Source organism: Protopterus annectens, chromosome 2.part1 (assembly GCF_019279795.1).
Source record: "Protopterus annectens isolate FY-2018-M chromosome 2.part1, PAN1.0, whole genome shotgun sequence".
Taxonomy (NCBI): domain Eukaryota; kingdom Metazoa; phylum Chordata; order Ceratodontiformes; family Protopteridae; genus Protopterus; species Protopterus annectens.
In genome coordinates this window covers 250,060,331-250,086,165 of record NC_056729.1, presented here as the reverse complement: position 1 = coordinate 250,086,165, position 25,835 = coordinate 250,060,331, and the positions used below count along the sequence as shown (strand labels likewise).

Genomic DNA, 25,835 nt, shown 5'->3' with positions numbered 1-25,835 from the left:
GTCCTCCCCGCAGTTGGGTGGGTGTTCGAATGACATGTGTAATGGGTGTGCCTTCGTTGAAGGTTGAACATCAAGCTGGCACCGCGGCATTTGTGAAAAATATACTGCCAATCATTAGCGGACCGAAGTTCCGCTGTGGCGAGCCCTAACCGGGAAAAGCCGAAAGACACAACAACTACTGTGAATATCCAAACTAATAACCGGTCGTAGAAATACTTTCTTTAAAACTTTCTAAAGTATAAATCCACTAATGAAAGTAGGGAAGCACTACTTCTTCGAATCTTCTTTATTAAAAACATACAAATAAGTGGTCCATACAGAAGCTGAAAAAATAAAATAAAGTGTACAAATTCAGCATTCAATTTATATACATGTTTAATAGCAAGGGAGTGGCTTACTAGGTTAGCTGTGTTGTAACAAAGAAATTAGCATGTTTAATCACTAAATACCCCTTCCTCCATAAACCAATGTTCTATTTGACACAGTGCTGCTCTACTTTAAGCTCTGAGAATCCCAGAAACTTAAACTAAAAAGTTATACATTAATAATTGCTAAAACTTCCTGAAAGCACTTCATTTTAATGCCAAAAAAGAAAAAGTTAACACAAGTCTTCAGAATTCCATGGGAATCTTTTCTACTAACATTCAGAAACATTGCCTAATCAGAGAATCTGCTGTGCTGACAAAGGACTGTCTGCAATCAGAGACAAATTGTATAAGACACTGGAAAGTATTGGCCTAAATCATTGTTAGTTGCAAAAAAAAAAAGAAAGCAATTTAGCAAGAAGTTTAAAGTACATTCTTATAGAATTTGGAGGTACATAAATAAAAATTGGACTAGTTAGCCATGAAAGGCATATTTTCCCACTTTATGTCTAATAAACTAGCGAGAAACAAGTAATGCAAAGGCAGCACAGAACTGCTACATAAACCAATCACTCTTAACAGCACTGAGCTGTATTTTCAGCTACTCTGCTTGCAACTTAATAGCATAACCCATCTGCTTAAGTGCACGTCACTTCCCTTTACAGCACAGTAAAGTATCCTGAAGAATGGGCTTGCGTCCAACATATCAAAAACTCACTGACGGCTGAGCTACAGTTTCTCCTATCACACAAAGAATAACAGTAAGTATTTCTGCATAAAGTAAATATGAAGTTAAACTAAGAGGTTCAAGCAGGAGCTAGTAAATTAATATCATTATAGTTAATTGGCAAAAAGTCTGAAGTTTTCCAAACTATATCCCAAACGCCAGGGTTTTACATATTGATTATTTTAATATGCTGCTATATTTTGAGATACACTGCAATTGTATTACTTACTGGCTGAACTGATGCTCTCTTGATAGTCACATAATAGAAAAGTTATTTGAAATGTTCAGATTCCAGATTGTAATTGCCTGTGTAAAGTCCATGGTGTTGTGAAGTAAGTAACTAAGTAATCCCTGTAGAGTGCCACGTTGTTCTTCAGTGAGAATCTCTTTAAAATTCCTTAAGTACTGTAACCATTTTGCTGTTGTAGAACCAGATTTATATGTTATTTCAGAGGCATGGAAAACCAAAGTGAGCAGGTTACAAGCCTTAAAGGAATAAATCCAGGTTGAATACAGTGTTGAAAAATTGTCTTCATATGTATGTTTTGGACTATCCGCATGGAGGTTTGCTGACTGTTAAATGTTACTGTTATTCCAAAGTGAATGGCTGCAGCTATACCGAATAAACATTTATCTGACACTGCCCAATTAAGCATACACTCAGTTTTATGCAATTGTCTAGGAAGTCATTTCTCACCACAGCAGGTATATTGTTTAGGAGGTACAGACTAGTGGGGTTTTCCACTACTTCACTGGTTCTAAAACTTGTTTTAAATATGTAGAGTTTATTACATTAAACTTAAATTATGTTTTAGGCTATACACTTTTAGGACACATAATTGCTGTTTAGCTTGTCTTTTGTAGAAGGAGATAAGTAGTGTGGGAGGTGAAGTACTCTAAGAACATGTACTACATACCAAAATATAACAAGAGCTTGAGGGGGTTGAATTACCATAAGTACATGTAGCACCTTCAAAAACTTAACAGAGCTGCCTAAGTCAGACTGCTGTTTTGTATTCCAACTGGAAGATACAATTCCCTGCCATGATTAAAAAAGAGTTACAAATTCTACATTAGTAGCATAAAAATATTATAGAATACTTTGAGATCTGTCTTTCTTAAAAGCCAAAACCTTTCATCCCTGCATGGCAGAAGTCCTTAACTCTTTCAACTGCATTATTAATTTCAACATTTCCAATTGCTGTACGTTAGAGAAATTGGAATTTCCCCATGTGAAGACCTTCTTCAAATGGAGTGGACTTTTGCAGTTAAGTTCTGTCAGAACAGTGTCCATTTAAACCAATGTATTCTTCAGAGGTGCAGTCGAGGTCCATCATTCATAAATGCTTTCGACAAACCCTGACCATCCCATTCAGTAGTTAACTTTGGAATAATCTGCATCCATATTGCAGGTTTCTCATGTCCTTCCCTTAAATATATTCCTTTCCTGACTGCACCATTTATACATTTTTCTGAATCGTGGTTTCTTTTTGCTTTTAGAATCATGCCTTGTTTGTTTGGCTCAGAGTATTGTTAATATCCAAGCCATGCCATATGCAGTGACAACTGTATGATTCAGAGAAAGCAAAATATGAGAGAAATTTGATTGTAAGATGTGCACATCTATAAGAGTTGTTGATTGTAACAGATTGAAACTCATATGCATGGTTCTGCATATATAAAAAGAGTGATGGGATCTATAGATACCTTTGTTCTTTCTGATGTATGAATACAGGTGGAGGGGTGGCAGTAATGTTTATAGACCTGAAATGTAGCTGTCATACTATAAATGTTGATTTGAAGGCTCTAGTTAAAGCTGTGCAGGCCATTGGATCAAAAATATTGTTAAAATATGCAGGTAAATTAGGGTGTGAAGTAAATCCTAGACCACTTATTAAAAAAAAATCATGGTGTAGTAGACCACCAATGGCAAAATATGGTGGAAAAGTTCATTGCACTTGCCACAAATACCATCTACTGTTGGGCAATATTTCTGTGGTGCAGACATAAAACAAAGGATACAAGATGTCCAGGGGAAATTATGCTGGAAATGCACAGCAGAAATGCACAGCATGGGTTTAATGTCACAACGTGTTGTATGGTAAATTTGGGCTTCAAAAATAATAAAGACTCTACACAAGAGGACAGGTAGTATAATTTAACTATAGCAGTTATTGGCAATAATGTTAGTGACACCTTGCAAACATAATATATAGCGCCCAAAAAATGAAAGCATTCCAGGCATATTCTACCACAAGCAAAATCATTAATAACATAGTACTGTAGGCAGTTTTCCTCATTCGGAATCTGTTCTAAATGGCATGGATAATATAATCAGTGTATGATGGTGTCCACATATCATGGACAAAGCAATGAGCATCTGCTACTAGTTCTGCAAACTTTAAAACAAATGTCTCACAAAACTCATGGTAGAAAGACTAAATAGTCATAACAAAACATGCCCCAGCACATAACTGTGTTAATTTATCATATATCAACACATCTCAATATGTGTCACACCATGCAAACACGATATGGCACACAATGGTTTCACAGGAAATGCGCAAAAATGTGTCAAGATACAGACTATTGTATAAGTCTTTATTAAGCCATGTTACATAATGCAGTATCAAAAATAGAAGGCATGCTAAACAGGTAAAGGAATAACTGTTATACAGAATGTGGTATATCAGTTTCAAAATGGTATGATAACAACTGCTTAACATATATGAATGACAAGTGTACACTCACAAACCTGTGAGAAGATGAAAGACATATGATACACACATGGTGGGTGATGTCACATAACATCCGTCCAGCTATCATGGCATAGACTAGGACACCTTCAGATTGGGTAACATCAGACACTGAAGGGATGTTTAGTACAAGACATTAAGACTCCACGTTTATGCAAATCACAGTGCATCCAAAATGTGTTGCAGAACAGTAGCACAAATGACCCACTGCACAGCAACACTCTCTCCTCATCACTGTGAATTATAGACCAATGCATCAAGGTATGCTAGACAATGTAAAAAGGTCAGTCATCAATAGATGGGTACAGATGGGATGCTCTGTCTTCCTTATTACTGTTTTGTAAGCCAAGAGGCTCATCATTTTGATACAGAGGTGCTTGTTATCAGTGCATTTTTACTCAGCATATTCCCTGACACATGCCCCATTTAGTATCAATTTAAGCATCTTATGCCACCCCTTCCATAATATTCTATGTCATAGGTAGATCTTTTGCAGCCAGCTAAGTGATACTGCAGAAAACTTGGATGTATACTGTGCAAACCATCACACCCTTTTCATCTGTTGCACACTGAGAAACTATTCCTGGAGAAGAATGTAAAAATCTCAGCAAACCACTCCTCAGTGGGTCAGTATATAGCTGAGCTATCAACAGCACATGCTATATTGTAAACAGGAACTCACTAGGTATTACCAGAGCACTATAGTCACTATAGGGAGGGGATTACAGTTGTGTCTGTGCCATATATCAGTCCACATTGTCTTCTGCACAACTAAATAAACCTTGACAGAGGAAAGTGACAAACCGTTAACTGTTGCCTCAGGGAGTTCAAGCTGGAAGGCCATCATAGTCATCTATTGAAAGTTCATTATAAAATTGCTTGGACTTAGGCTGAACTCTAAATCTTCTGCCAACAGCTGTAATGCACAAAACAGTATCAGGTGTCCTTCCTCCATTCACTATTTCATGAATGAATTGCCAGTATTAGTCTGCAATTGCATGTTTTTTCTAGATATGTTTCTATGTTTTAAAGTTATAGGTGGCTTACTAGCATGGTGTAAGTGTTCCATCATGGCATAGTGTTTTTGGAAATCTCCACAGTCAAGAAAGACATTATGTATGAGCTTATAGCCTCTATGATGTTTACATTCAGAATGCCTTCTAGAAGGAATGTACATCACATGACATGCAACTCTCTGTAACTAGACATTAAAATGTTTAACATATAGCCTATGTAAACTACAGTTACCCTTTTTTCTTCTTATAAATCCTAGACACACATACACACACACACACACACACACACACACACACACACACACACACAAAATTTTAGTATGTTATACATCCACTCTATAAATGCCTAATGCTGCTGTTATGGCTTGATTTACTAACTGCAAAAGTGTGTTCCTTAAAGCTTCCTGTCTCATTAGTATGCAGTATTAGTGATTGACACCCTCCCCTATATGTCTCAGAGTTTTGCAATGAGATGCTTTGTGTGTTTCATATTTGCCTGTACAGCTGTCCTGCAGTGTGATTCTTTCCACCTTCTGACATTGTATCTTCTTGGGAGCTACTCATTATATTGTCAAGCTGTAATGATTAATGTCTTTTGTGTAGTCTGTGTCCTACTATAATGCGTGAGCTTAACATGCTTTTGCACAGCTCATGTTCTTTGGGTTCTTTATTATATTTTGTAATTACCCTCTGCTGATCACATTTCACTCTGTCATGAAGTGAAACTTCAGTTTACATTTACATCCACATGCCCTACACCCTTATAGCCATATTTCTGTCATGGCCTTCCTACTCAAAAACAGGACATGCAAAATCAAGATCAGTAGATCAGTCAATGAAAAATGTGGCCATGCAAAACTAGTATGCATTATGTACAACATTGCTTCTAGTCTTACTGTTGATTTTTGCTCACATTTTTAGCTCTTTCTGTTTGTGTGCTAAGGTCATTTGCTGCATTTGACTACCTTTGATTAGTTTTGCACCTAAACAGATCCCTTGTCTACAGCCTTTGTTGTTCACTTTATAATGTACCACATTTGCTCCTTGATATAGTGGTCACCCTACCTCTGAATAAGGTTTTTCTTAAAATTGATTCACAGAGTTAGTAAGTCATCTACTTTCAATCATCTCCTTGTTTTTAAAGTTGGTACTAAATATGCTACCCAGGTTTTTCTATCTGTCTCCCCTTCCAAATCCACTTAAATCACTGGTCACTTCCATTACCCAGTTTTCACAGTACTACCAGGTCTCCATCCACCATCTCTTATCTCCTTAACTTTATTAATTTGCACAATATTTTGTAACTGTTTTTCCCAGCAGCGAGAATCCACCCCAATAAAATGAACTACAGTATCTGATAAATTGTTCCATATTTGTGAAAATGTATATTTGCATTAATTTCAGTTTTTTGAAGATGGCACTTCCCTATTGAGCTATATAACATCATGCTAGACAAGTTATTAATCTGTATCCTTTTGGCTATAGATGTGAGAGGAATGTAATATTGAGTGCTGGCTGCTCTGTCAACTTTATTTTCATGTACAGGAAACAAGACCACATGACACAACTACAAGAGGTTAATGGAAATAATACCACCGTGTTTTCAGAAGCAAAGATTGTACCCATCCTTTCAGGAAAATAGTTACACGTAGCATAAAGTACATTGAATTCATGGACATCTGGTGTGTGATAAATAAAATAGTATGCACTATAGTTTTGAGGCATTAATTTCATGAAGGCATGTTGCTAATCCTACAGAGCAAGATGTTTCATGAACCATGCAAGCCATATCCCCCATATTGTTTTTATCATTTTTTTAATATCAGACTGACTTTTCACCTTGACTTTGATGGGCTGCATCAATTGCCTAAGTTTCTTCTGAACAGGTGTTTAGGTATTTTGTTTATTTCTTAGGAATTAAAAATCTTGACTAGTACTTTCTGAGGTAAACACTATGATGTCTTTTTAGTTGATCTGTGTTAGTATATCATTGAGGTTTATGTTAGGGTTCATCAGTTTTATAGGTTTATAGATACATAGGTGTTTACTAGGCTAACAACCACAAGGGCCTTTTAAAGCCTAGCCATGCATCCCAAATCTCTGACAAGTTCTGATACCCTTGATAAGTGTTAAGCATGGGCCTTGGAGATAAACCATTTACACGTTACCTGTGTCCATTAGAGACAGAGGTGTCAAACCAGAGATTAATATCCGGTTTCCCATTCAATTGTCCAAGTTGCACTTCAACTGGGTTAGGGAGGAACTCTGCTTCACGTGGATGGGGAGGCTGTTCCATAGACACAGTAGTCTCTGGGATACATACCTGTCTCTCCAGCATGTCCTGTTTATATCACAGGCAAGGTTTAAGTCTTTAGAACAGGTAATGCTGGTGCTGTTTGTTTTGTGGATATACAGGAGGTCCATCAGAGTGGGGTCTGACAATAACCTATATGGCAGGCATAGATCTCCCCTCAAAAGCCTATAGGAGACAGAATTCAGGGATAGGGCCTTGAGGCAGTCTGCATAGGATATTTTATTTACGCCCTGTATTCTTTTAGTGAGGAACCTCTGTGAACATCCCAGTTGTTGGATATGCCTGGTTATGTACACACCAAAGGGGGCATAGTACTCAATGATAGTTCTGATGAATACTGAATACAGTGGAACAATGGCTTCCTTGGACTTAGATGCCATACCTTTGTTTGTAAGTTGCGCAACATAGAATGATTTCCTCACACTGTAGACAGGTGATGGTCAAAGGCTAGATTACTATATATGTGTGTCCCTAAATCCCTGACTACTGGGTCAGCTCTAAGGGGTGTGTTGTCAATATGATAGTTACCAGGGATGGATGACTTCCCAAAGGATACTATTATGCATTTCTTGGTATTTAGTTTTAGTCCATGGTTTAGTTACATGTTTTTACTTCATTTTAGAATCAGACTCATGTTGCTAGTAATGCCAGTTTATAATGGTTAGTTGCAGTTAATGTTATCTTTAGTTTTATGGCTGAATTGTGTTTCTAGGCTATAGGTGAGTGGTATTACATGAATTATATTTCATATTTATAAATCATATGAAGGTTAAAAGTATGAAATGATTGTAAATTTATTATTTTCTAAAACAAGTTCCTATAAATGACCTCTGTAAATATTGTTAGTAATTTATTTATTCAAACCTATATGTATATATTTAATTATTTATTATGTGAACATGTATTTATATTGTTTATTACACATTTACATCATATTATATATTACAAACAAAAACAGAAGAGGGTGTAATTAATTTAATCTGTGCATTAATTTGCCTTGTATGGAAAAGAAAGGAAAGAAATTTCTGAAAAGCAGAACGCAAAGCATTTAGAAAAGTATGTTTTTCAAAGATTTTTGTTTACATACACTTCCTGTTCTTTGTGGCATGACCATACAAGGAAGAGATGCATTTACGGAGTACTTGTGTCATAATTGCTCCAATTCACAGATTTAATTAATTATTAATTACAATAATTATGTAGTAAATTGTTTAAACCAAGAATATAAAAAAGAGAGGGACTGTGTATTTATTATTCTGATGAAGTCTGCTTGCAGCAGACGATAGCGCTGAATCTACTGAATTTTACTTTTTGTTTATTAAAGAAGATTGTGGTCTGAACACGCGGAGTTTTACTTTTATGGTTTATTGGATTTTTATATATTTTTGAGTGTTGTTTCATACCTTCCGTGTGAGACGTGACCAAATCTTCTGTACGGAAATTACACAGTTCCTGGGACTTATAATTTTTAACCGTTTTAAGAGTTTTGGTGCCTGAAAAATAGAACAAACTTTGAACGATTCTACCATGGTAGGTCTGGACATTCCGTTCAATCAAAGTGGAAATATTTTGGATACTCAAAGGGAAGTTTCCCGTTTGAGAGAAGAGATCTCAACATTGCGAGGAGATCTCACTAAATTGATAGAACTTTTTTCGCAAGAGGAACCGGCAACTGGGAGAAGGAAGAACATAGGCACCGTTGGTCATCAAGTAGCGCAGCCTTTAACGTCATCTCCACGCTCTGAGGTTCGGAGTTATGGTGGTAAGAAGACCGGGGCAGGACCAGAAGCGCGAAATCATGGGCAATTATTTGAAGGGGAGCCTAGCGGAGCACACATCCAGGTTGACATCGTGGAAGATAACCAAGTGGAAGGAAACAGAGCCGGTGGTGGCGATAAAACCAAACAACCACAAAAAGGTACTGTTTCAGTTAGCTCGCATACTTCTTCTAATGCGGCAGTAAATACTATCAAAACGCGCCGGATGCTTAATGGCGGACATAGTAAAGACAATTATAAGAACATTTTAGATAAAGTATTTTCCTTTGACGGAACAATAAATGCCAATGTTCATAACGGCGACATTAATGAATGTCCAGACAATAAAGAGAATGAACGGGAAATGACTTTAAGAGATAAATTGTTTTATTTTGAAAAAATACTTCATAAATATAAATGTTTACAAATTGATAATAATTATTTGCATAAATGTTTGACGTATAAAATAGTCCCACAGGGACTCAGATTTTATAAATACCCCTTTGGGATTCACTATACTGAGAATGTGATAAATGATATGCAAACTTTTTTTGACGATTGTGGTTTTGCATTGATGTCTAAATTGATAAAATATAATGAAGTAAAGCTTAAAAAATTATTTGATGAAGTGAATGAATGTCAGAGTGGTATTGTTAGGGACTTGTTGTTTGAAGATTATGAAAATTTATATATGAAAATTTTAAAAAGAGTGGAAGAAAAAATAGAGAAAGTGTATTTAAGAAAACAAGGAAAATTGACCAGAGATAGAGAACAATATAAAAAAGGTATTAGTTACCCACTCCCCTTTCAGAAAAATAAGACTAATCAAAAAGAAAAAAATAGACATAAGGTAACAAATGGTCATCACAAAGAAGTAGGAAGAAACAGGAGGGTAGAAATCCAGGAAAGGTTTGAAACAAGAAATAGTCACCTGGATGAATTAGATACATTTCATGAGGACATTGAAGCTTTTTTAGGACCACGAAGGTCGGAAAGGCTAGCAAACAAGCAACGAAACCCCTCGGATCCAGGTCCACAGGGTTTTATAGAAGAGAGGGAAGGGGGAGAACAAGTATGGAGAACCAGAGGGAGGAGATAGAAGGAATACATATTGAAGAAAATGGTATAACACAGATATACAAAGGATTCAAAATTCACAATTATACAAATTTGAAAGTGGAAAAACTACACTTTGATTTATTTTCAAAGGGGTTTAAATTTGTTAAAACAACATGTGGAGATCTAGCCAATATTTTATTGGAGTTAAAAATATTTTTAAGAAAACTCAACTTGAAATTAATGTGTAAACAGAAACAACCTGGGAATATATTACAAAACGATCCCTCAGGTTGTGGTCAAGGTCCTAGTAGAAGTAGTATTTATAATCCCCCATTACACCCTTTGATAGGGACTTTTGAGGCTATAGTAACCAACGACATTTAAGATACTTATGAAATATCTAAAAGGTTGCATAAAAACACGAATTTAAATGAAAAAGAAACAACATTGATGAGAAATTTAATAAAGGATACAAATTTGAGGTTTATGCAACCTGACAAAGGTGGTGGAATGGTCATTTTTAGTCAAGAAGTTTACAACAATATTCTAACAGAATTATTAATGGATGAAAAGACCTACACCACAGTATCGTATAACGAGATTCAAATTGCCTACGGCAGAATTGACAGTTGGTTGGAAGAATATCTGATTGATACTAGAATTGGGAAGGAAACATACAACTTTTTAAAGCAGACATATCCTCATATACCACATATCTTTGCAATACCTAAGATACACAAGAATATTTTCAAACCTCCCTTTCGTCCTATAGTGTCAGCAAAAAGATCAAAAACTCAACCACTAGCAGTTTATATTGATTACCATTTGAAAGGAATTGTGAAAAATCAAACACACTTGGTACAAGATTCATGGGATTTTTTAGGTAAAATTACTAACAACCTTTGGTCAGAAACAATAAAATTGGTGACAATAGATGTGAAAGATTTATTTACTTGCATTCCTAGAAATGAAGGGTTTGAATATTTTGAGAACAGTGTGTATAAATACTACAATACAACAGATGACAATAGAAAATTATTAATAGAGTTGACAGAAATGGTCCTCGATAATAATTTCATAACGTTTCAAGGAGAATACTATAAACAAGTCACTGGAGTAGCTATGGGGGCCGCATGTGCCCCCATATATGCCAATATGGTACTTCTCGGATGGGAGGAAGAAAGCATTTTTCAAAGCCCATACATGAAAAATATAAAAATTTATCTGAGATTTTTAGATGATATCTTTTTATTATGGGAAGAAGATACCCCTGATGACTTAAAAGACTTTATGTCTTATATAAATCAAACCACTTCTTTCTTATCCTTCACCCATGAGATTGAACAGCAAAATATAAACTATTTGGACATCACTTTAAGTAAGACAACTAGTGGTTTTAAATCTAACATTTTTCGTAAGGAAACGTGGTGTAATAGTTATTTGCAATTCAACAGCCAACATCCCCTACACCAAAAGAAAAGTATAGTTAAGGGTCAAGCTGTAAGGATTGCACGAATGACTTCACAAAAACAAGACTTGGAGAAAGAGTTCTCCTTTTTATTGGAAAAATTTATAGAAAGGGGGTATCCAATACAATTTGTAGGTGACATTTTAACAGAAGTATATCAGGGTTGGGGTATAAAATTTAAACCATTATTAGGTGAAAAATTTATCCCCAACAACACGAATACTGATGAAAATATTGATTATAAAAGTGCGTGTATAGTTGAATACAACGGCTTCTCAGATTGTTTTACTGGGATTATAAAAAATAATTGGAGTATTTTTAAAACTAATAAAGAAATCTACGAAGTGGTTGGTAAAAAACCAAATTTTACATATAAAACTGCAAAAAACTTCAAAAGAATCTTTGAGGCCGAGACAAAAAATAACGACCAAAAGAAAGGTACCACAAAATGTGGTAGATGCAGGCAGTGTGCATATATTAATCCATTAGTAGAAATCACACTTAAGAATGGTTTAAAAAGTAAGATTATATTCTGTAAAGGTAACTGCAGGAGCAAGATGTTGGTATATTTGGCTATTTGTTCTAAATGTGATTCGTTTTACGTGGGTAAGACCGAGAGGACTCTCAGAGAGAGAATTTACGAACATACCCACGATATTTAAAGGAGAAAGGAGACAAATGCTTTGTTTAAACATTCTTTGGAATGTGAAAGTTTTACAGATTTTAAGTTTGGAATTTTGGAAATTATCAAAATGGACACTGGGGGGGTAATATTAAAAACGTTTTATTGCAGAAAGAAATAAGATGGCAATTATTGTTAAGATCAAATACCCCTCCAGGGCTCAATGAATATATAAGTATTAAACCCATACTAATAGATAAGGCCTCAAGGATCTAAAAGTTAAATTAATAAATAAGCATAAAAATATGTACAATTCAAGTATACAATTTTAAGAAAGGTATATATAATATACATTTTTCATCTAAAATAAATATGGCATCATGGGTGATACAATATTCAATTCCATTCCACACTGCCTTTTGCATCAGTGTTTTCGGACAAATAATATATAAATTAATTTTATAAGTAACACAAGAATTATGTAAATCATGCACCGGTGTTTATGTCACAGTAATTTTAACTTTATATTTTACTTTTAATATTGTTATGTTCTTTAGTGAGATTTTCCTGTTTTAAACAATGAAAATTCAGAACAGTATTTTGATAATTTTAATATTTTTATTTGATATATATGTTGAACATTTTTTAATATTTAAATGATAAAAGTTTTTTTTCAAACTATCATATAAATAGAAAAGAAAATCACTCAAAATACAATGAGAATTTAATACACTATATAATAGGTATTATTAAGAAGGGTGACATTTTTATTAGAAATTTTAATGAACAGATTTATAAGGTATTACATGAATTATATTTCATATTTATAAATCATATGAAGGTTAAAAGTATGAAATGATTGTAAATTTGTTATTTTCTAAAACAAGTTCCTATAAATGACCTCTGTAAATATTGTTAGTAATTTATTTATTCAAACCTATATGTATATATTTAATTATTTATTATGTGAACATGTATTTATATTGTTTATTACACATTTACATCATATTATATATTACAAACAAAAACAGAAGAGGGTGTAATTAATTTAATCTGTGCATTAATTTGCCTTGTATGGAAAAGAAAGGAAAGAAATTTCTGAAAAGCAGAACGCAAAGCATTTAGAAAAGTATGTTTTTCAAAGATTTTTGTTTACATACACTTCCTGTTCTTTGTGGCATGACCATACAAGGAAGAGATGCATTTACGGAGTACTTGTGTCATAATTGCTCCAATTCACAGATTTAATTAATTATTAATTACAATAATTATGTAGTAAATTGTTTAAACCAAGAATATAAAAAAGAGAGGGACTGTGTATTTATTATTCTGATGAAGTCTGCTTGCAGCAGACGATAGCGCTGAATCTACTGAATTTTACTTTTTGTTTATTAAAGAAGATTGTGGTCTGAACACGCGGAGTTTTACTTTTATGGTCTATAGGTGAGTGGTGTCTTTTTTGGTGGGGAGAGATGGATATGTCAGTTTTGCATATGTACAGTAGGTGTGATTTTTTTCATATTGTATTGTATGTGAAGTATGGTCTTTGTTTTCATTTTCTTTTTTGTTGTTGTTGTTGTATTATTTAACATTTCCAAATTAAACTAAGTATAGGTTTAGGTTCAGAGTTTTAGTTTGATGAAGGTGCTTTTGTGGTCTCAGTAACTCATTTGTGTATGCAGTGTATTTTTCAAATTGAAGTGACTGGGAACTGCAGTCAGTGTTTCAGTTTATTATTATTATTGTTAGTAGTAGTAGCAGTATTTAATTTTATTTATTTGTTCATTCCTATTAAAGACATATTTGTATTTAGCTGTGTTTTAACTAGGCCAGAGTAATTTTGGAGTATCACCTTTTCTTTTTTGTGTGTCCAGAATAAAATCTATTTATTTTAGCCTATAGCATGTATTGCAAATAAGGTGGGTTTGGGTGATTTTAGGTAGCTTTGGTAAACAACAGGGGAGTACATAAACTGGTGGTGACTGGCCAAGAATGCAGATAAATGCTGATGATACACAGAATACAGAGATATAAAACCTTATCTATACAGTGTGTAACTTTCATGTTTTATCACACCATTTATATCTGGTGCACTGCTAGGATAAAAACAAATATAGAGGGACATTTCTCTACATTGATTTTAAATATCAGTTTTCTCAAAGATTTCTATGACTTCAAAATGGCATTCATTTTTATAGCCACATCAGTTTAGTACTTTATTATTACAGTAGAATGAAACATGTTTACAGGCAACTCACTAATATTGACTTTTAACATATTTGAAACTTATTTCACTCTTTTAATGCTTTTAAGTTTGCTTTCATAACAGTCTTCCAAATCTCAAAAAAATGTATGGGGGTCATTGGACTGCAATGATGATGTTGATGTACTAAGCACTTCATCCTTTGATAACTGATTTGGCAGTTCACCTAGGCCCTCCTTTTTTGACCCCTTCTTTAGGATTGCCTCTTAGTACACCTGCTGGGATATCTGTCTGGCATTGCTCTGTAGACACCATAATCACAGTTTCTGCAATCAACATGACCAGTAGGAAGCATGTCTGCTCTGCACTGATGTATCATGTTTCTTCTAAACTATTTTTCCATGCACAGTGTAATCCACAAACATTTTAGCTGTGCACATTGCTTTAAAATAGCAACACATGTTTGCTTCTGACTGGGCCTTAGCAAATTGATTCCCTGTTTTCTGCTCTCCATGAGAACAAGCATAGTACATTGATCATAATAGAATTTATTTGTCTGATGTTTTTTAATTCAGACTGTTTTGCACATGTGTTTAATCTTCAGGATTATATAAAGAATCACATGATAGAACTCTCCCTTTTAATGCATGAGTCCTCAGTAACTGAGCAGGTGACAGTCCAACAGCTTGCAGCAAAGTATTTCTGTGTTCCAATAAAGGTAGTTCAACTCTACCTAACAATCCCTGTTAATGCTCTATGATTTATTCACTAGGCTTTTGACAGTTTAAACAGCCTCACTGACTTAATCATTCAATTGTGCATAGTTAGGACTACATGTAACATGCTGAAATTTCCATTGTTCTGAAAATCTTAATACTTCTGTACTTTCCTGCTGTGGTTCATTATATTACAATACCACATCTTGAATCCCATGCCTAGAATTAATACTCTGAGTCATAACACTCTCATTATATTGGTTAATTTATTTTAAAACAAGCCTTTTTATTAATGTTAAAACAAAGATTGTACAAACTTGTTTAAAGATAAATAGAATAAAAAACATAACTATTTACAGATGTCCACAACAAAATCAAACATAAAAAACTAAATCAGTAAAATTTATCAAGTAAATCATTTAATTTTGACCATAATCTAAGTTGGTGAGTAATATTCAAAGTTCTCATTTTGCAGTTGACATTCTTTTTTACAGACATTTTTTGCAACATTAATGAATTCAGTGAAAGAAAGAATAGTTTTATATTTCCAATTCTTTTGTGACAATTTTTCTTGCTATAGCTAAAATAGACCAAAGGAGAGGCACCTGCACGCTAGGAATGGAATTTGGAACTGGAGCATTAAAGAAATGATATAATTATCTGTCCACAAAGCTTGGGAAAAAATTCTAAATTCAACCCAAAAAGGAGATACCCCCAGATTCACGAATCCTCCGTGTAAGACTTAATAAGTCTTACTCGGAGGTTGCAGTTGAACGGTATGACATCAGCGTGTCATGAATATGCATGAGGGCATGCTGACTCAACCGTAAGTCTTACACTGACCGTGTAAGAAAGCAGGGGGTGTGTCCAACTGCTGAGCAGTCTAAATGTCCACTCCCCTGCAAGTGTTCAACATAAAAGCAAATAAAGAAGAGCGAGTCCGCTCAAATGTCCCTGCACCCAACACGTCACTGTCTGATATTGTAAGCCCCCATCGCAGTTCTAAAACGCATAACATCAATTTTTTTAAATTCCCAAAATAGCTGCCCGTATTTGCGTGTGTGTGCGCGGGTGTGCCCATTGCTTAGCTACAGTTAGCAATTCTGACATGGAAGAGCATAAGAAAGAATGTTTATGCAAATCACACCAAATAGCAATAGCATAACAGTAGAGTGTTCACACAAAGAAGAGGCATTCACGATTCGAGTCCCACCACTCCCTTTCGTATTTATTTTTTAAAGCAGTATATGGATTAATACCTAACAAATATGTTTAAACATAACTAAAAAGCAGTGAAATGGCCAATGTATCAGTGAACAAAATAAATATTTTAAAGGATCCCAATATAAAATTGCCTGCAGTTAAGCAGCGCTTCACCCAGTGCAATAGAGTTGCCCATAGTTCAATAGCGCTTTACCCAGTGCAATAGAGTTGCCCATAGTTTAATAGCGTTTTACCCAGCACAATGTGTTTGCGCGGACGTGCGAGCTGTGCCAACCAGGGCACCATAGGGCAACGAGGAGCAACATAGAGCAAAGTTGCTTAAATGCAGCCACACCCCCTAGCCTGTCTGGACAGTATGAAAATAAAATGAATGACAAGGTTCGAACCCAGGACATCAGAAGCAAAGTATAGAACCTCTAAGCCATGACAACATAGGGGAAACAGCCACTGTTAACATTCACATACTTACTAATGGTAGTTTAACTATTACTAAGCAGGTCTGCAGTCAGCCAATAATTTTACAAAATGGCCAATCACAAAAAAAGTGCGGGAAATGTGGCATATTTAATACATGCGGGAATATATGCCATAACTGATTGTAGCTCACATCTGCAGTTAGAATGTCTGGTGTCGGAGAGGGAACACACTTCCAGTCAAAATACATGGTTTGGCTCCTTGTCCACCGTCATGAGTCAAGACTCCTGCAGAGCCAGTTCCAAGGGACGGAGTACAAGGCAGAGGCTTGGAACCGGTTAGCTAGTGACCTCACCAGTGCCACAGGCATTCCTCGGACTGGTGAGCAGGTCCACCACCACCATGCAGACCTGAAGAGAAGAAAGCAGAACCACCTTAACCAATGGATGCAAGAGGCCCGTGGGATGCGGGATGCCCCACAACTGAGTATGTAGCCATGGAATGCAGTATGTAAGAATTGATAATGGAGTATGTATAACGGATAGGTATGTCTCAATATCCCTTCATTTACTTTAGAGCTGCAGGTGACCGTGCTGCAAATCAGCAAGCCTATGCTGATAGGCTGCTAAGGCTGCCCCACCAGGCAGGTTAGTGATTATTCTGCATGTACTGTTATATAAAATATGGGAGAGAGCCTGAAAGAAAGTGTTGTAGTCCAATAATACAGCCATAAAATTGCCTGAATAAGTCCTCTGCATGTATTGTCAGATAAAAACTTCAGAGAGGCAGAAAAAGAGTGTAGTAACCCATTAAGAAAGGTAACATATGTCTGGAGTAATATCTCTGCAGGCACTGTCATATAAAATAAGTGAGTGAGCCTGAAATAAGAGTCTGCCATATACACTGTTAAAACAAATAAAGGAGTGAGCCTGTGGAAAAGTGTGTAATGTCATTAATAAAGGTCTAAAACCCGGAGTGTGTCTGTGTCACAGAGTTTGAAATGTTGTTGTACCCTTGCATTATACAAACAGTACTGTTTGAAAAGGTGCTGGCAACCCAGAGTTGTGCAGTCCCATATAAAGTGGGTGATGGAAGTGCTAGTAGCTGTGAAACATATATACAGTCCACAACAGTCAGTTACTGGCTGGCATGAATAAGTAAATGTGGCACACGTGTAGCATGTTATTTTTCACCAGAAATGTGAGTGTGTGTCAAGAAATGCAGGGTTCTGTACAAATTGAAGTGAAAATGTCATGTGAAAACATCCCAGATATGTAGATAAAGAAATATAAATGCAATCAAGAAATATGTAGCAGTAACATCTGCATCCTGGACAGTCAGTATGTCAGATATAGGTCAGGCATATATTTAACTAGCCAAACCCATTACACAACCTAATGTATGGTGGCAAGTGTAATAATACATGTAGAGGATATACACTTGCAGTCACTAGGAATGTAGTGTAGATGAAAAGGTAATTATAAGATGTTAACCGAGGTTTTTTCTACACCCTACTGTATGCGCATAAACCATAAAATTCCACACCTCAATGGGTATGTGTAATCTTAAATATTTGTTGGGACATATATCCTATTATTCTATAAATATTTGCATTCACATTGATGCATGTGCCCTGTTTAAACACCACAATCATGGTGGCCTGTTGCTACCAAACATCCCTGCAGTCTGTTGGAATATCCACTGTGGTTCAATATATGCATGTGTTATGCTTGCTGTTCAACTGTTGTAACCTTGGTGTGTTGGGTTAATGGGAATATTACTGCATGCTGTTACAACTAATCTGGAATTCTGTTTTGCTTATGTTGTAATTAAACACACCTAATCACAGAACGTATGGGAAGGCCGGTCCCAGCGGTCCCACCTGTCCCTCCTCAGCTGGCGGGTGCACCTGGCACCAGCATGTCTGGTGCCCAGCCCGGGCTCCCCTCCTCCGTTGGTCCTGTGCCACCTTCGGGTGGAAGCACTGCAGGGGATGGGGCTCATCCCCCCATGCAAGCATGGGCAGAGAAGGGCCACCTGTCACCCTTCGAAGGGTCTGGGTTGTGGTGCGTAGGGAAATCCAGCGTTCAGTCGCTGATTCCCTATGCCAGCTCAGGCGAGAGTGGCGCATCTCACGGGTGAGCCTGCCCATCCTACACAGCCCCCAGCACAGCCACCCTCGGGGCTGTGAAGGTTCAGTGGTGACTGCCCATGGGTGGGGATTTCAGTTCCACTGTTACCATCTGTGGGCTCATGGGTTTGCGATTTCCAAACATCCGACCCCGTCAATTGTGTTCACCCACCCCATGTGTCATACACCGCCCCTGTATGCGTCTTGTCTGTCTTGTCTGTTTACCTTCCCAACCTACCTCCCCGGATGTACCTACTTCCTCTACCTCACTTCCCACTCTCACCTGAAAAAAAAAAAAAAAGGGCAATCTGTACCCACAAAAAAATTATGCCCCATACATAGCTGCCAATTTCACACACATGTCCATTGGACATGTAAGCTGATAATTAGAATTGGCAGTACAACATACTTTGTTGTCCTCACCCCTCTCCCAGGGGTGGAAGGTTTCAAATTTCACTCCAAATTCATTGCATATGCACAGCTGTTGCTGTTAAAGAAATGGGCAGCTATGGACCTTCCCTACACCCATCCTGCACATCCCAAGCTTGTTTACCTACTGTCTGTCCTTCTTTGTGCCCCCTTTATCACCACTTTCCTATCTCCCTATTTTCTTTTCTTTAAAAGAAATTAATGTGGGAGTTAGTGGGTGTAAGCACTTTTAAGCGGTAGTAAGTGGATTTAAGTGAGTGTGCACATGTGTGCGCTTAGCTAAGCGTCACTAAGCATCACGCAAACCCGCTTACAACTGCTTAAAAGTGCCTTAGTCACTCTATGGCAGGGCCTTTGTTCTGCTGAACAGCAAAAGAAAAAGCCTCTGCCAGTCTTGAATCCCAGACCATTGACACAATAGACTGCATGAATTACCACCAAGCCACAGCAGATATACAAATAACTTGCTTCTCACATAAATATATCATGCATTACAATGAATGTAAATGGAGAATAGGAATGGTATAACACAAATCCTGTTCTGTGGGTCTTGTGGAATTGCATGACATGACTGTGAAAGGAGAATCAGCCATCCTAGCAGGGAATAATGTTACAGTAGCACCTTACAAACACCGCACAGTATCAGACCAGGATAAATACTGGCAAAGGTGAATAGGGCAGAGGCAGACTCCCCAACTGTAAATGATTTACAGGGATGTTCCTGATTTGTAAACCAATGTTAGCTGTTCCCGACTGAATTACTCCGAAAAGTACTAACTGTAGGCAGACAAGTGTGGAATTACACGTAGTGCATAATGTCAATAGGTGAGAGTAGACACTGCATGCATGTCTGAAAAGGTGTACTTATACATATGCTCTGATTCCCAAGAAAGTCTCAACTGCAATATGTCAGTAATATATTGTAGGTGTATCTCACTTATATGTACCTTTCACTGAGGTTGTTCAAATATATACCTGAGAGTATGTGAGGCCTGGCAGAGGCAGGAACACACTCTGCAAATAGCTTTGGAAGGAGTTCCACAAGCATGCCCTTATGTAGGAGTACAACACAGAAATATCACAGGATGTAGCCATGTACTGCTAGTAAACAACTGTGACAATGCCAATGTGCCACTGCTGAAAAGACTGGTGTGGTGCACAAAGTATACCAGGCTAACCTCTAGCTACCATCTGGATATGTCCACAGGTGTGAGCTACACAGACAGACTACTTGCTTTGATAGACTAACAGGTACACAGCAACCCTATATGTTCAGCAAGATAAACCTCACATGATGATAAAAAATGCTCTTTGCAGTTCTGCACCCCTACCCAAACATACAACACACCTGTGTATTCAGGCAAAAACCAGGGTGTAGGTAGGCATGCTCAGTACTGAAATATGTCCAGTTGTGTTGAGCAGCCTGTGCTAATGTCAACAAAAAACAGACCACAAACTGTGCAGAAGTGAGTAACGTAATAAGTACAGTATAGCAGTTCACAAACACTGCATGTGCTACAGGAATACAGTGCAATAACCACATTTGTATGGCAGTTAATTGTGTAAGTGAGAAAAAAGTACATACTCCCATGTATCCTGTGTTAGCATTTGGAGGGGTGCGTACATGTCTACACTGAGATGTGTGTACTGGAAGCAGCAACATTCAGGTTTGAGTACAACATGCATATAACTGGCTACAACCCTAGTATCAGATAAGAGACATATACCAACCTTCAGACTGACACAATGGTGTCCAGAGCAAACAAGCGTGGGCCCCACCTTGGAAAGCTGAAAGGGCTATGCCTACCTAACCTAGAATTTTATAGCAGTGGGCTGCAATCACAGTGAGTAATGCAATCACCAAACAGCAGGCTGCTGCAATTACTGAATGGTGGGCAGCAATTTGTGCAGAGGCTGTCACATGCACAAGTGCAGATACCTAGAAAAGCAGGCTGTACCTGCAGTCCACACATGCAATTATATCATTGCAGGTGCTGTGAGATAGTGAGTGAGAGAGAGAGAGACACGAACACAGACACAGATTGAGACAGAGACAGAACAGAGTGAGAAACTGAGACAGAAAGTTAAATAGAGGGCGAAAACCCAAAACAAACCACCAATAAAAAAAAACTACAAAACCATAACACACGGAGCAGGGAAATACAAAGGTAAGGTATGTAACTCACATGTATGTGTTGGCATGTAGTAGACACTGCAAATCATCCATGTGTGGCAGCAGTATGTATCTATCTGTATCTGCACATGTGCATAGGGCAAGGGACATACTGCAACTGTTGGTGAGGGGTGGACAGATATCTGTCAGTGAAGGTTGATATGTGCATATATCCATGTTGGTCGTAGTGTGTGGCCTAGAAAATAGGATGCAGTGCTCAGGAGCGGCCTTAGGTCAACTGGTGCCCTAGGCAAAAGGGCTCCACGGCACCCCCTACCACACTTCCTGGTGCCCCCATCCTTGTCTTAATACACCACATAAATAGGGGAAAAGCATCCCTGATGGAGCAGCGCCCTAGGCGGCCGCCCAGTTGGCCTATGCCTAAGGCCAGCTATGGTAGTGTTGATATATGTCATATGGAAGTATAGGGTAGAGTTCCCCTGTACTCATCACAATGCCCTGTGTGGTATGTACTTCACATGACAACTACACCAGGTGAACAGGCCACAGACATACCTCCCAAAGGGTAATACTGGCCGCAAACAGATGCCCTATGCAGACTGACTCACAAAACCACAACTACACTGTATTGCATACTGGCCACACAGAGGTGACCTCTGCCGGACATACAGAGGTATGTCACACCCATAGCTGGGTGACAACCACCATGGCAACATATCACAATCCCTCCGGGATACACGTTCTAGGGCCCTAAACCTTGTCATCACACTAAACAGCACATGCTGGAGGGATAGGTTCCCACCTCAGAGATATGCCATACACCAGAATAGACCACATAGCAATAGCAAACAAGGCTCCTCCTTAGCAGTTGTTATAAATACCCCTGATGATTGTGTGGGAAATTGGTAATACACACCAGGAAACACCTCTGTGTGTGATTCTGGTTGGCAGGGGCAAGTGAAATCAAAGTACATGTGTGTCAAAGGCCAGGGTAGCATATGGCTAGGTTGCCATAGGCCCTAGGGCCAATAGCATATTACCTACCTATGACACTATGCACTCACACATGTACTTAATGCAATAGCTGCTATGTGAGGTTGAATAAGTGTAATGCTGAATCCGTGCAAGGTCTGTGAAGGTGTGATAGCTTAGTGAGACATTGTATCTGACATGGTAGTGCCTATCCTAGCTGTGAGGATAGCAACTGATGTGTAATGTACTGTTAGGCAGACATAGTAGTACGGCATATGATGTGACGTAGTTCTCCATTGATGAATGTGGTGCTAAAGCAATACATGTATGCTTAGTGAGTGGTACTGCTGGTGACTCCATCACCAATATGAACTGTAGTACTACCTGAAGCTGTAGGCCTAAACAGCACAGTATGGTGTGTGTTCACATTGCTTGTAAACACTGTCATGTGTGTTTCCTGTAGTCTGCACAGAGGACAGAATGCAGGCATAAGGGTGTGTAAGTAGTGGCACACAGTACCGTATGGTACACAGGTAATGCTCATCTGTGTTGGCATACAGTGGTGCAATGTATGTTTGTCTGATGTGTGTGTAATTATGCCTGTACAATGGCTGCAATCATATGTGTGTTACAGGGTAAACATGTGTATCCAGCAACATATATACTCTGTTACAGCAGTATGCCACCTATAGTAACAACTGTACACATCTGTTAGGCAGGGCTATGGCATCAATGACTAGGGTGGTTGATTGGTACTACTGTACCTGTACTTTACATCCATTGCAATGGATGACATCTCTGTTCGTGCATTGGTGTGATATACACCCCTGTCTTGAAGTTGTGCAATGTATCACAAACAGTGTGTCGGGTACTGTTGTATAGTGGTGTGATATATAGAGTGTGCCAGGCAGTGTTAGTTAGTTGTGGCCTGAGAACCAATAAGTGGTATTGAACGTGTGTAACCTCTGACAGACAATAGGATGGTATATATGTCAGTAAAGTGATATCTGTGGGTAAAGGTGTAAAGTGTGCCACAGGACACTCTCACACATATTGTTCATATCTTTTTCAGCCAGATGGCCCCCTGGGGTGACATGCTTGACATGCTGCATAGCTTCCCTATGGACAGCTTGCACCGGTCACTCTTGGACCTTTGAATACTGGCTAGGGCACTTGCTGCCACCATACTGCCTTATTTAAGCGGGGCTCAAAGGACAGAACCACCTCCACTGACATTACAGAGTACACGACACTGAGGGTAATACTGCTCAACACCAGATATATTACCCTCAAATTGCGCCCACTCAGGAATCTCCTCAGTATGGAGGATAGCAATATCTGTGCACTAACAGACAAATGGTTTAGGCTCCCACATGCACACCAGCACTACCAGGTTGTATTTCGTACCATGCTTTCTGACCACATAACTCGGAATGGCCAACACAAATAGGGGGAGTATCCATATACATCACAGATACACATACCTCCGGGTTGGTAGCACTGCACAATGCATCACAGACCATACATATGCACCTAACATTGTGCAAATCTGCCTTTTGGTTTGTTGCCTGCTACAGACCACACTCCCCAACACAGCAACCTCACTCAGCTTTCCTGGGAACATTGGACAATATGAAGGTCTCCCCAAACACCATTATATTGGGTGACGTCAAATACCCACACATTGACTTTAGATAGTACTCAGGCCCCAACAACCTCACCCAACAGTTGCTACTATTTCTAAACTCATATGCTATGGCATAACCGGTCACCACACCCACAAGAGGGGACAACATATTGGACATGATCATCACCGACATGGGGACTCTATGTTCCACACCTGCGATATACCCCTCATTGGTAAAGGCAGAACATACTTTATCTCACTGGACATCCATATCCCATCCCCACACCCATCCTGGGTAATCTTGGTGAACTTCCCAAATGCAATCGTCACACTCCTCCAAACCACGGTGGTATCCTTCACAGACCCTGGGTCAGTGGTAAGTATGGCTCAGACTGCTGAATCCTTTACATACACATTCTATGGACACCTAGTGGACCGCATGGATCGTTACATCCAAAATAACAACTGGACTCACTCCTCCAATGGCAGTGGACCTGTCTGGTAGACCCCAGCCATTAATATGCTTTACAACAAATGGAGGAAGCTACTACATGTTAGAGCATAATCCCAGACAGGGAAGGCATCTGTGATCTGTGCTAGCAGACTGCTACAATCACTCGGGTATTTATGGTAGGCACGCTTCTAACGGACAATTGCACCAGACACGTCGGACACTCACAAGGCCTTCTTTAGTTAATTCAGGTACTTGGCTGGGCACTCACTGATATGCTGTGTGTTACTGCATACTGACTAAACATACCCTGAACCCACTGACATTGCCATCATCCTGGCAAACAGGTTCAGTGCAGATGTGTCCCCCCATCCCCCCTAAGGTGGTACTGTCCATACCAACAGAGTGTAACCTCCCAGACATCACGAGTAAACAGGTGAGTGCTGCCCTCCCCACAGCGGACAACACAGCATCAATGGGACCAGACAGTGTCCCAGCCTGTGTCGTACACAGCCTTCATGACAGATGTAACACTCACATTACATCACTGTTTGATATAAGAGTTACTGCAGGATATGTACCCACGGAATGGCGTGCAGCAATAGTGGTCCCGCTCCACTGAATACTGCCACAACAGACCACAGACAATATCAGCCTAAAAGGCTAACTAGCCTGTTCTGCAAAGCTATGGAGTGTATTGTAATGGGACTCATACACATAGACATGGGAAACCTACAGACACTGGGTCCTACACATTACAGCATTGTTGTGGGCAGATCTTGCCTGTTGGACCTGTTCATATTCTTTCAACAGTTACCAGGTCCATCAGTGTTGGGACGGTTGTCCACACAGCCTGCCTGGACCTTGCACAACCCTTCAACACAGTACCCCACTCAGCCATTATGCATAGGCTCACCAGCATCAATATCGACACATATCTGACACAATGGATTGCTACCTGGATCAGGAATAGCACCCACATGCTCAGTGTTGCAGGTGCCATATCTGACTATACACCAGTTACACATGGCATCCCACAAGGCTCAGTCCTGGGACCTCTCTTGTTTATTATATATTTGTGTGATGTACAGGCTATCACAGGAGGGATATGGCTGCCCATGTTCACAGATGACTGCAAACTGGGTGCCATAATCAGCTCTCTTGCTGGCACATGCATACTCATACAGGGTCTTACAGAGATAGGTTGACTGGTGCCTGAGCCATAGCCCATGGCTACATGCCATTAGTTGCATAGTCATCCCCTTTGAGGATGACAAGATGCCCACACATTACCACATAGGTTGTAATCCATTACATACAGTAGTGTTGTTACGTGTTTGGGGACACAACCTGTTCGTACTCTCGCCTTTGACAGTCCTATTGCCATAGTGGTTAGACAGTATGTCTACATAGCCCACCATATACCACATGGTTTCACATGTTGATCACG

At 38.5% G+C, this 25,835-nt stretch overlaps 1 protein-coding gene across 2 annotated transcripts in view; it reads left to right on the top strand.

Moving 5' to 3' along the window:
- Positions 1-1,018: 1,018 nt before the first annotated feature.
- THNSL2 (threonine synthase like 2) overlaps positions 1,019-25,835 on the top strand; it is a 557,708-nt gene continuing 532,891 nt past the window's right edge. For both annotated transcript variants that reach the window (XM_044062109.1, XM_044062108.1), the window contains exon 1: positions 1,019-1,126. The gene's annotated coding sequence lies outside the window, so the exon portion shown is untranslated. The remainder of the gene's footprint in view (positions 1,127-25,835) is intronic.